This window comes from Mesoplodon bidens, assembly GCF_964165515.1.
Source record: "Mesoplodon bidens genome assembly, chromosome: 9".
Lineage (NCBI taxonomy): Eukaryota > Metazoa > Chordata > Mammalia > Artiodactyla > Ziphiidae > Mesoplodon > Mesoplodon bidens.
The window spans coordinates 102,647,366-102,659,452 of NC_138166.1; positions in this window are offsets into that span (position 1 = coordinate 102,647,366).

The window sequence follows — 12,087 nt, forward strand, 5'->3', positions numbered from 1 at the left end:
GGAGTGATCTCCTGCCCCTCTCATCACTAGGAAAAAGGCACTCTTAGTTAAATTGAAACGTTCTGGTCCAACTAACTTTTTAAAATTGTTATTTTATAGTGGAGTATAGTTGATTTACAATGTTGTGTTAGTTTCAGGTGTACAGCAAAGTGATTCAGTTATACATATACATGTATCTATTCTTTTTCAACTTCTTTTCCCATTTAGGTTATTACAGAATAACTACTTTGACAGGTAACTGGAGAAGCTATTAGCTTTGAGTAGAGCCCAGATTAAGGGAGAGTCCTCCAATTGGTCCTGGCTGCAGGGCAAGAAGGTCCGCCTTCAGCCCTTATGGCAGCAGAGCTCATGGTACCTACAGAGGCTGAGACATTTGGGTTGATGCCTGGAGCCTGTAGCAAACCTCTGGGCATAGGGAGCAAATCTACGCCTTCTTTGGCAAATGACATTCTCTTCTGGAGAAATGGCCTCTAGCTTGCTGCTAGGCTGACCATGGACATAGGTGATCTGATGTGCCCTTCAAGAACCCAGGAACATCCGAGCTGTCCAGACATAGACTGGACTTGTCTGGCAGCTGTCTATCATCAGATGACAATGGCATTTGTGGCACCTGCAGTAGCAGGACATGGAGGTGTAAGCAATTTGCAAGCAAGCCTCTCTCACAAACAGAGTGCCTGGTCCGTGCCTGCAAGAAGTTACTCGTGGACGTTGATTGGAAAAGACAAAAGCCCAGTTTGGGATAGTTCTGTATAACACGCTAACATAAGTTAGACGTGGGCTGCTTCAGCTCCATGACGCTTGGAAAGATGATGGAGAAGGGAAACTTGGCCTCTTCCATCATTTGCGGGCCTGATATCTTATACTCATCATCAAATCCCAAACTGGTCTTGATCAAGGCGTTTTCTGTACAGCAAAAGAAGGAAGGCAATGAGCAGATGCTTATGGGATTTCTGAGCTCATCAAACAGCTCGCCATCCAGAAGTTGTTGACCTTACAGGAATAGAATGACTATTAGAGACCTAGGGGAGGGATAAATTAGGAGTTTGGGATTAACATATACTATATATATAATAGGTAATCAACAAGGACCTACTGTATAGCACAGGGAACTCTACTCAGTATTCTGTAATAACCTAAATGGGAAAAGAATCTGAAAAAGAATGGATATAGGTATATGTATAACTGATTCACTTCACTGTACGCCTAAAACTAACACAACATTGTAAATCAACTATACTCCAATGTAAAATAAAAATTAAATTTAAAAAAGACCTAGGCATGATGCCAAGGAGATTTTACCATATAAGTATGAGGTACTGTCCTTCAGAATGACACACAAACTCTGATACAGTGAAACAGTGACGAATAGGTAGTGAGCTTTCCATCATAGCCACAATATGTTGGTCTAGGAATCAAATGATGAACATTAAGGTGGGTCCTCACACACTTATATCTGAAGACCCATTTGCAGCTATTTTTAATTTCTTGCTCCACTACTATGAACTTGGCTGAATTAGAGGTTTTAGAAAGTAAGAAACATTTCAACAAAAGACAAAGTGATGGCTCTTTTCACTTGGATGCTGAGACTAATACCTGGCAATTTTGGAATCTTTGTGTCGTTGGGCAAATGAAACAAAAGGGAGTTCAAGGGTGATTTGATTCTGATTATGAAGGGAACGGGGTGCCCCTAAGTACTCGGGCAGGGAAGGGTGGGGATGAAACCCACTCTTTTGGGAAATGGCACTAAATCCTGATCAGCAATGGAGAGGGCAGTGGAGGCTCTAAGTCTAAGAGTTGGAAGGGAAGTCACTGTCACTTCCTCTTTAATTCTCCCTCCAGCCCAGAATGTCTTACCACGGATTATACAGCAGATCGGGGGCCTATGCACAGAACCGAAACAGAGAATTTCATAAAGACTGTTTAATTCTTGCTTGGATCGCGGATAGATGTAGGGCTTCATAGGAAGAGCTCACCACCCGTGCTTGGATGCAGCCAAGGCTGTTCAGCCTGACTTGTGACTCCTCACACCTCTAGGACTCTAACGGCTCTCTAAGGTTTCTGAATTAATGGGATAATCCTGCTCTGTAATATATTACAGAAACTTCACTTGTATTTCAACAGAAGCACTTTGTCCATTTTCCCTCTAGCAAGTAGATTTATTTTGGTTAGTCATGGGAGACAACGCTGGCAGCATGAGAAGCTCACAGTGGCATTTGTTAGCATCAAGGCAGTCTAACAACTGTACCCTTCAAACTCTTTCTGGAAGACCTGTAAGGTGATAGGCACTGTGCTAAAGACTTAAGATTGGAACACAGATCGGGGGCCTCTGATGACTCAACCAGTGAGGGGCATGCACCGAGGCACGGCATCTTAGATATGTTTTCAAAGCAGCACTTGTGCATGTGTTTTGAGGTATTCTGGTGCATCATACACACTTTGATCCTGAGTTGCAACTTTTCTTTCACGGCTAGGCTGTAAGTAGTGAAATACATATTGATGCAATCAGGGAAACGCTGGTAAAATAGACTATGGGTTTTAGAATCAGGGAAAGCCACATTCAAATGTAGCTCTTTGATTTACTGGCCACGGGAGAGCTACGGCTGTCTCATTTGTAAATGTGGCAAATGCTATTTACATCATGAGATCGTTAGAAAGATTGATGGAGAACTTGTATGAAAATACCTAGTGTGAGAAGACAATCAATAAGTCTTCATTTCTCATTCCAAGCTTTGTATTTCTTTCACTGCACTGTGATAAATTTACCTGGGCTGAAGAATTTTAAATAGTTAGGAAGCACTCTTATAAAGAAGACAGAAGAGAAAAGCATCTATTTAAAGGTTTAATAACTTACTAGGTTGTTTTTACATTCTTCCTAGAGGGATTCTCTAGAATAGGTTATTTCTTCCAATTACTCCTCATGTTACACCGCACCCATGAATAAAGTTTGCGTAATTAATGCACTGGATCTGATCACAGTGATGCCACCGTGTATAACAAATCATCAAGAAGTTAATAAAGCGATGATGGAGTCTTTGGCAAGTGTGGTGCTGAATCTCAGAAATAAGTCAAAATACCGTTCCATCATCACACTTTTCCCAGCAAAAGAACTCAGAAAAGTAAGACATCATAACGTTCCAAGGAACGGAAGGAGATTGTCTTCCCTCTTGTGAGAATGCACACAGTCTGTTAAGAGAGGGAGGTTATAAATGTCCCTGCTTTTTCTTGTCGGGCCCTTGGACTCTGACAGTTTTCAGGCTTGTCAGCCTGTGGATAGGTCAGTAGAAAGATCAGTTCTGGTCTGTGTCCTTGGCTTCAGTTCAGGGGGCAAAGGAGTTGTTATAACCCTTGCTTCAATACCAGTGCCAAGTTTTTTTCTCCAAACTACTTTGCCATCAGTATACCTGCTATCATATTTCCCATTTGGCTCAATTGTTTGTATTTATAGTTTAGCAGCCAGAGCTCTGGAGCAGGAAAAAAAGAGGGGGCCAGTAAATGGGAGGATTTGGGATACAAAGCCAATGTTCCCCTTCAGCATCCTGGAATATTAAAGCTGGAGGGAATTGAGAGTCATTATATTGATGAGAAAAATGAAGTTCAGCTGGATGAAGTACATTACCCAAGGTCACACAGCATGTCAGTGCAAGAGACACACGTAGGACTCAGGATGGAGCAGTTTCATGGTCTTTTCTCTCACTCACGCTGCCTGTGACTCTGAGCCATATGCTGTTGATCTGCTCTTTTCTCGAGGTGAAAAAGAAAATTTCCAGATTTTCCAACCCTTTATTTGTCTTGTTTTCCAGTGTTTAGGACCCGAATTTTTGTCCTTTTCATGGGATCATGCTCCCATTTGTTAATGATCCTTAATTTTGTGGCATCACAGAGGTATTCTCTCAGGTGCACTGCTATCTTTTTGTTTGTTTGTTTGTTTTGTTTTTTTGAGGTACGTGGGCCTCTCACTGTTGTGGCCCCTCCCATTGCGGAGCACAGGCTCCGGACACGCAGGCTCAGCGGCCATGGCTCACGGGCCCAGCCGCTCCGCGGCATGTGGGATCTTCCCAGACCGGGGCACGAACCCGTGTCCCCTGCATCGGCAGGCGGAGTCTCAACCACTGCACCACCAGGGAAGCCCGCACTGCTATCTTATGAGAGGAATAGAGGATGATTCCTCTTCAGTCTGAAGGAGACACTTCTACTGAGACCATCTAAGGTCAGATTAGCTTTTGTGGTTGTTGACTAACATAGAGTTTAACGTCCGCCAAATCCCATGCACCTACTTTATTCCTTTAAAACCTTAGCGATGCACCATCAACATCAACATTGATTCTTAAAGTGATAATTTCTTATCGTGATGTTAATAATAATAATAATAAAGTAATAAAAATCTGACTATTCTTTCCTATGTTCCAGGCACTTTGAACATCAGCTTTACTCATAGGTTTTAACTCATTTCATCTTCACACTAATCTTTTGGGTTAGTGACCATTATTTCTCCTAATATGCAGATGAAGAAACCGAGGCCAGGGAAGGTAAATGTGTTCAAGGTCACACAACCACTAAGGAGCAAAGTCAAGATTCACACCGAGGGGGGTTGTGTACAGAGTCCACACCCTCAGACGCTATTTTTTAAGAACTCAAGTTATGCCTTGCTCTTTCTGCCCTTCGGGGCTTGGAGCAGTGGAGGATAGGCCTAAATTTCATAATCATGTGAGTATCATATTACTGAGCAAGAATCCTGTAATTACCCAAAGGTAGGCTTGCAAGAATTGGTAATAGACAACCATAGTGGATTCCAAGTCCATTTCCTCAATCTGTTATGTGGACAAGAAATTGGAACTCTCTATCTCTTTTGAAGACAGACAGAAAAGAGAGAAAATAGGGTAGGGGGTAGTCAAAGCAGGGCATTCCTCCTTCCTTACCCCATGGAGAGAGCCAGTGGAGGGGACCTGCTTGCCTGAGACAATGCAACAGAAAAGGTAAACGTGTACGGAAATGCTCTGTGCAGAAGCACCAACTTATAACACAACGACATCACCTATTTTGAAAGTAAAGTCCAATAATGTCAAGTGCCTGCCAATCACATTAGCCACTCTTGCCTCCCTGGGGATGCATAAGTCAGGGATGGAGCGGAGGCAGAAAAGTGGGAAGGGGAGTGGGTCTTCCCTTCGAAGAGGCAGCTGCTGCTGAGTGAGTACGGGAAGTGCAGCAGACCTGAGCTCCTTGGGGCATCCAGCAGAAACCAAGGACGAGACGATGTAGTGGTCGGCTGATCTGCTCTCTCCCACCCAGCCTGGACTGTCTTCTAGGCTTATGGGGTCCTCTTTGGTCTGTGGAGGAAGCCTCAGTATTAGAATATCCATCAGGAATCCTTACATCAGGCTGTTGGATGTCAGTACCACCGCAGAGCCCAGGAGACTGGTACTCACCCAGGGTCGGGCAGTGGCTCCAGTTTTAGCATCCTCTCCACATGAAGCCCCTAACGTGGTCCAGAATCAAGGAGGCTAATTTTCTGATGGGTCATTAGAACACTTTTCAATATCCTCTTGTTCTGTGGTTATGGTCTCCATGGAGCCATCTAGCAAGTGCCTGCTTCTATCATCATAATAAACAATAACATACAATTCATTTGGGCTCTCCTCCAAATCAGGTATTTCGGTGATGACTGCTGGAGTTGATCACCCTTGAAATAATATGGAGAAAGTAGCCAGTGGTTAGAAAGCATGTTTCCTATTTATAATTTGAGTAGTTTATTTGTCTTCCTTAATTACCACTGGAAATGTCAGTTCTTGGACTCCAGGAGCTATCTGGATCATAGGGTTAAATAACAATTTTTTTAGACCCCTTTATTGGCTTTCATTTTTCCTTCTTTTTTAAAAAATTTTGACACGGCATAAAATGAATTTGCTAGTTAGTTTTCTCTTCCTCAGTTGCATTATCTTATTGTTTCAATCTGTCTCCAATGAGACCAACAAAAGTGGTTAAGCCCATATGCTTCTAAAGACCCAGTATTCAAAAAACTTTTAAGACAAGATGCAATTCAAGTGGAGGTTAGCCAGCCGTGTAACCTTAGCCAGGTGGGTGGCCTCTGTCACCTTAAGTGCACAAGGACAAGATGGGGATATTTTATCTCTAGATTTCTCCACCTACAGGTCCTCGGAACAGACTCTCCCAAACTTGCCTGGAACACTCGTTTACAAAATGGCCTAGATATTCCAAAGTAGAATCAGGGAAGAGATCTAACTCTTATGTATTGCATTTAACAAACACCACCAAGTGGTTATCATCAAGGAAATTTTGGAAACCCTGGTTTAAGAGGATGAATCTAGGCTGGGTGATTCTTTTTGACACTGGAGTTCAAGACCTACTGCCCTAGAGGAAAGTGATAACAAATATAAAGTTATAGATAAGATTAGACCAAACTTACTGTAATAAGATTTTGTATCACCACACACAAGCTTTTTTTCTACCTAGAAGCATAAAAGTTTAGATATGTATATCTGGAAGACCATCTGTTAGATCATTTAGTCCATTCTCAATAATGCAGAAACTCTTTTCAAGTAAAAAGAAGCTCGCTATTTTTCCTTCCCCAAAGTAAGAGGGTCTGCCATCTCCAGTCAAGAAAATCTGAATTAGTTCAATGATTCCTAAACCCTCTGAAGTAGCTTACATAAAATATAGATTCTGGGATCTCACCATATACCCACCAAATCATAATGTTCATGGATAGGGCTTGGAAATCTGATTTTGACCCAGAAGAACGAGGTCATCAGTCAAATGCAACAATTACTGATCTATTCCACTTTTGTTCAATAGCTGAGTGAACTCAGCAATAGAGTCAAAGTGATTCACCAAATCAGATTTATGGGAGGCCTTCAACTTGTCTGCAAAGCTCAAGTCTGCTTGGTGTGAGTCACATACAAATGTTTTGTCTCTCAGAAAGTCTAATGGGGTGGTCCCATCACCCTGAGTATTAGAAGAACTTTGGAGGTTAGAGAAATCTACTTATCAATGATTCAAATTCTTTATGCACACTGCCGTCTATCGACTCCCCACCTGTCAATTAAGATCCGCTCTCAATCAAATTACTATAATCTCTGAATAGGCGAAAGAGAAGGATTGGGATTGAGAGGAAATGATCATGGCATTGTAGGTGAGAGAACAAAGTGTCCTCGTGTGACTGGCTTACTGTGCTTTGATCGTGAAGTTTTTAGGACAAGTCAACATGAAGATAGAGAGTGTGGGCATCTTATAAACCACTGAATTCTAGCTTTACCGTTACTTCCTTTTCTGAAAAATTGGGGCAGGTAGCTTCCAAAATGATCCCAATGATTATAATCTCCTAGGATCTATTCCCTCTCCCATGTTGAATAGAGACAACCTGTGTAACCAGCAGGGTATGGTGGAAAGGATGGGATGTGATTTCTAAGCTTGGATCATAAAAGGCACAGTGGCTTCTTCTTTGCTCTCTCATGGAGCATTGCTCTGGGAAAACCAGCCACAATATAGGGTGGGGGCACTTAAGAAGTCCCGTGGAGAGGTCCACACGGTGAGGAAAGGGGGCCTCCCACCCACAGCCAGTGCCATCTTGCCAGGGATGTAGGTGGGCCCCCTGGGAAGAGCATCTTCCAGCCTCAGTCCAGCCTTCAGATGATGCAGCCCTGGCTGACATCTGGCAGCAACCTCATGATGGCCCTTGTGCCACAAACCCCTGCTAGACTGTGAGATAAGGGTTCATTGCTTTAAGTCAAAGTTTGGGATAGTTCGTTATGTATCAATAGATAATCAGGACATATATGTTGAGTGGTTATCCCACAGATATGACTGTTGTATTTGCTATGAGATGATCACGACTCTTCAGCAGGGACGAGGTAGAAGGAAGCACCAAAGATGAGACTTACAGGCTGAAAAAGTCAAGGCTAGTGAGGTGGGCTACCAGCCATGAGGAGACAGTCCTTGCACTGCATGTTATATCATCTTTCGGATGACTGCGAATAGTGCATGAGATGCCAATTTAGAAGGAATAGCATGAGTGGGAGCAAGTGGTAGTGGGAGCCCCTTGCCCTGGGGGAGCAAGTTTAAGTTAATTTTCTTTCTTTCTCTGGTCTAAGCCACAAAACTACTCCTTTCATGAATCACAGGGGACCTTTCTATTCCTAGGGGGTAGTAAGGGGAACAACTGTGCTGTCTGAACTAAAGGGAAAGCAAAACATTATTTTATTGAAGTATAGTTGATTTACAATATTGTGTTAGTTTCAGGTATGTAGCAAAGTGATTAAGTTATATATATATATTATATATATATTTCAGATTATTTTTCATTATAGGTTATTACAAGCTATTGAATATAGTTCCCTGTGCTATACAGGAGGTCTTTGTCGCTTATCTATTTTATGTATAGTAGTGTGTGGGTATGTGTGTATATATATATATATATATATACACCACATCTTCTTAAGCCATTCATCTGTTGATGCACTCTTGGGTTGCTTCCATGTCTTAACTATTGTAAATAGTGCTGCAGTGAACATTGGGGTGCATGTATCTTTTCGAATTAAGAGTTTTCTCTCGATATATGCCCAGGAGTGGGATTGCAGGATCATATGGTAGCTCTATTTTTAGATTTTTAAGGAACCTCCATACTATTTTCCACAGTGGCTGAACCAATTTACATTCCCACTAACAGAGTAGGAGGGTTCCCTTTTCTCCACACTCTCTCCAGCATTTATTATTGTAGACTTTTTGATGATGGCCATTCTGATTGCTGTGAGGTGATACCTCATTGGGGGTGTTGATTTGCATTTCTCTAATAATTAGTGATGTTGAGCATTTTTTCATGTGCCTGTTGGCCATCTGTATGTCTTCTTTGGAGAAATGTCTATTTAGGTCTTCTGCCCATTTTTTGATTAGGCTGTTTGTTAGATTTCTTTTTATTCAATTCTATGAGCTGTCTATATATTTTGGATATTAACCCCTTGTCAGTCACATCGTTTGCAAATATTTTTTCCCATTCTGTAGGTTGTCTTTTCATTTTGTTGATGGTTTCCTTTGCTGTGCAAAAGGTTTTAAGTTTGATTAGGTCCCATTTGTTTATCTTTCCTTTTATTTCTTTTGCCTTGGGAGCCTGATCTAAGAAAATATTGTTACAATTTATGCCTAAGAATATTTTGCCTATGTTAATGGTGATTTTTTATTTCTCCCTTTCTTTCTACATTTATTAATTGGGATTCTCTTGTGAGGAAGAACTGCCACTTCTTCCATTGATTTATTTATCCAGTTATTTATTTTTATCAGTATGGACTCATGGATATTTATTTTATTCCTTGAGTTATAGTCTAGTACTATAGTTATTTATTTTATTTATCTATATCTTGAGTTGTTGTAACTTTGCCCATTGGGAGAACTTTCAGGTTGGTTTCTGTTCCTTTTCAATATGTGTGCTTTTTTTGTTCAGCAATTTCTTATTTTCTAGCTCCACAAGATGCTCCAGGCTCATCTGGTATTTTCTTTGTTCCAGTCCTGAAATCAACCACTTTACTAAGGAGGCTTGGTTCTGTCCATTGAAACACACACACACACACACACACACACACACACACACCCCGTAAAAGTTGAGAATTATGTTTTATTTGGAGACATTGCTGAGGACTATATAGCTGGGGAGACAGCCTCTCAGCTAACTCTGAGGAATTGCTCCAAAGAGGTGAGGGAGGAGCCAGGATAAATGGGTATTTTTGCTGAAAAATAAATGTGGTCAAAGATCAAAAGATTACTGCTACTCACAAAAAAACCAGACATCTAAATTTAATGATTTTAGTGCTTTTCTATGTGTAAGAAGATGCAAGAGTCTGGGGTTACTGAAATTATTCCTTTGATATGCATCTTAACTATCTAGGGCCAGTATCTTGCTTTTCTCCATCTTGAGTTACTCTCAGGGGTGGGGGTACGCTGCAGTGGCTGTTGCTTGATGGCGAGCATAATTTATTGTTTACTGGAATGGCAGGCAACATTTTTTTATTTTTATCCACAGTTCCGTTTTCGTTTGTTTGTTTGTTTTTGAGAATGGTATTTAGAAACCAAACCATGGAAGATAATTGTGCTCATTGATACTGGGGTGTCACTGCTGCTTCTAGCTGTCCTCAGTTGAAATAGCTAAGAATATATGTACTCATATAGCACATGCATGCACACATCTGTATTTATGCTTTTGTCATGAGTCCATATTGATATCTCCAACCCCAATCCAGCACCAGAGAATTTTTTCGAGGCTTTTCCCTTTTCTTATTTGTATATTCTTTCTCTGCCAGTGAGACACTTAGTTCTCATTATCTGCAATGTACTTATTTGTTCGACCATAAAACACAGAGTAGTTTCAGAATTCTTAACCCATGGGAATTTCCTTTTCTTTACAACCCACAAAGATTCTTTATCTTTTCTAGATCTATTTAGCTCTTTGCTTCTTTCTGTCTCTGTGAATATTATTTTCGAGTTATAATCTCCAAATGTTGATCATTTACTTTTGCATCTTGTTTTCTAACATGTCCTGCTTTCCTGTGTGCCTTGCTGTGTCTCAGCCTTGCCCTATTTAGGGATGCTTCTAATAAGTGCTTTCACTTTTGTCTCTGGGGCATGTGGAGTTCTTGGTTCATTCTTGTGGACATTGTTTCTTGGAAATTAGCTTGTTGTATTTTACTAGTCATAATTCATTTCTCCCTGCCCCCCCCAACTAAATTCCTAGCTTCTTATCCAGCCCGCATATCTCCTGTTTCTTTTTAACATGAGGCGTGTTGAAAAAACAGAACTTGTTTCAAAACCCATAATGATGTTCCTAAGAGACTTTCTCCACTCTCATGCCCTTTAAAATTCTGTTGTGAAGTCAAATGACCTTGGGAATTTTTTGTATAGGATAAATCTAAAGGGATTTGAGGTGATTTAGCATGGGGAAAAAAGTTTATAATTTCTCCTGATTTCCAGTCAATGGGAAAATATCATTTTGTTTATTTATATAGGAAGAGGGGCTTTCAATAATCAAAAGTCATTCATGAGGAAATGATGAACTCTTCAGGAATATCAAAGTATTTTATGTTTCTTGTTTTACTGTAAATTCTCGAGGGCAGTGGCATAAACACCCACACCCATGCCTGCATTATATATGCACATTAATTAGCACGGTAGCCACAGTAATAAAGCAGGATTAAAAGAAACATTATTGGAAAATACAGTATAAACTCCTAAATTAGTGACTTGTTAGTGTTTAGAAAATAACCAGTGTTCACCCAAAACCAATATTGCACTCAATTTTTTAAATTGAATGTTGAAATGGAAAAGCCCTTAGGTTGTTTCCTATTGTGGGAATTGGGACCTTCCCATGCTGATCTGTGGGAGATCCCAGTTTGCTGAGTTCACCACCTTGCTGTCCCCACTCCCACGGGTTCTGTGTTCCTTGTTTTGCCATCTGGAAGCAGCCTCTCCCCATATCCGAGAACTCAGGCGTTCTTCTAGGGCACACTTTATCCTAAGGCATAGGTTTTCACATTTAATTATCAGTCTGCCACTCATTAGCCCAGTGATTCTGCTTTGTTTTTTGCTGGGGGTTTTGTGTAGTCTCACCCTCACTGCTTATTGATGAACACCTCTGTTGGAGAATTTTAATGCAACTCCGGGCTCTGTCATGCCTTTCTGGGTTAGTAATGAGAGCAGAGGCAGGCAAATGAGAGAAGCTTTGGCATTTGTGATACACAGCTCACCCCCTCCCTCTCTTCCATGGGGGGAACAGGACAAGCTGTGGTTGACTCTGCCCACTGCTCTCTTGGGGGTGGGAGCGCAACTGTTTTTTTTTTTTTGCGGTACGCGGGCCTCTCACCATTGTGGCCTCTCCCGTTGCGGAGCACAGGCTCCGGATGCGCAGGCTCAGCGGCCATGGCTCACGGGCCCAGCTGCTCCGTGGCATGTGGGATCTTCCCAGACCGGGGCACGAACCCGTGTCCCCTGCATAGGCCGGCGGACTCTCAACCACTGCGCCACCAGGGAAGCCCGGGAGCACATCTTTGCCTTTCCTCTAGGAGGTGTGAAATATTCACTCTCCCTGCAATC